Source organism: Belonocnema kinseyi, chromosome 3 (assembly GCF_010883055.1).
Source record: "Belonocnema kinseyi isolate 2016_QV_RU_SX_M_011 chromosome 3, B_treatae_v1, whole genome shotgun sequence".
NCBI lineage: Eukaryota > Metazoa > Arthropoda > Insecta > Hymenoptera > Cynipidae > Belonocnema > Belonocnema kinseyi.
This window is the reverse complement of record NC_046659.1, coordinates 28,849,848-28,851,432: the sequence shown is the minus strand read 5'-3', so window position 1 is coordinate 28,851,432 and position 1,585 is coordinate 28,849,848.

The window sequence follows — 1,585 nt, the reverse complement described above, 5'->3', positions numbered from 1 at the left end:
GCCATTGTATGGGCCGTTAAGCGTTTAAGGCAATATCTATTAGGAAAGAAATTCACTATCCAAACTGACCACAAAGCATTGATTTGGCTACATAACGTAAAATATCCTAGTTCCCGATTGTTAAGGTGGAGACTAAGAATTGAAGAATACGTATACTAAATCGAATACGTGAAGGGAAAGGAAAATAAAGTAGCTGATTGTTTATCGCGACTATTCCCCATCCAGGAAAAAGACGTACGACAAATATTTGCCATAACCAAAGACTCTTTACAAAGAGCAATGGAAAGCGCAGGAATACCAAACGAAAAAGCAGAAGAAGAAAATCTAGAAGAACTATTACCGGAAATAGAAATATTCGATACGCCAGTTATTAGAGAAGATAGAATACTACAAGAAAAAGAGAAAATAAAATTACCACACAAGAGAATGAGAGAGCCCTCACCTGAAACAGACATAGGAAAGGAAAGGGAATCAAAAACATAATCCGATTCAGAAAATTTGTACACTGATTTTATGCAATGTCGATTAAATCCCATTCCAGGAAAAATCAAGATAAAACCAAACGCAATAGGAAAATTATGGAAAACATTAAAAAAGGAAGATTTGCCAAAATTTAATGAAGAACAATGGTTAAGAAAATTAGGCCAACTCATTGAAGAAATATTGAGTAAAAACCTAACCATTATTCGCATCCGCATAGGAGATCCTTTAATTTCCCCTTTGGAAAAAGAGTCACTCCAAGAAATGTTAGAATTTATATCAACATACTACCCAGAAAACTCATTCTCACTATGCTTCGTCAACACAAGAGAATTGTCAAAGGAAGAAAAAGAAGCAATTGTGAAAGAAGCATACGCAAGTCATATGGGCGAAAAAAACACTTTAGAAAAGGCACAAAAATTAGGACATTGGACTAATATGGAAAACGACTTTAAAAAATATGTAAAACATTGCCCCATTTGTCAACTTAATAAAACGACAAGAATTAAATATCAGATGGAGAGTATAATCCCTGATATCCCTTTGAAACCAAACGATAAAATAGCCATGGATATCTATGGACCTCTCCCAGAAACAATTAAAGGTAATAAGTATATACTGAGTATACAAGACCGATTAACCAGATATACATTACTACTCCCTTTAAAAAATGAAACCACTAAAGATATAATTGAACAATTAATTGATCACTACATTTACACCTTCGGAGCACCAAAAACAATATTAACTGACCAAGGACAAAACTTCATTTCTGACCTAAAGCAACAGTTCGAAGAAGCCCTCAAAATACAACATATCAAAACGACAGCTTTTCACCCACAATCAAACAGAAACATCGAAAGAATGCATTCGACGCTCGGAAATTTAATCAAAACATCTATGGCAGAAAATAACAAAGAATGGGATGATAACTTAAAATTTATAAATTTTGTCGTAAATACAACAAAAAATCAAACTACTGGATTCTCACCGTTTGAACTTACCTTCGGAAGAGAACCCAATCTACCATCAACCGTCCAGCAAATCTCGAATATAACTTACCAAGAATTAATTAGAAAATGGAAGAAAAAGCACGAGATAAATC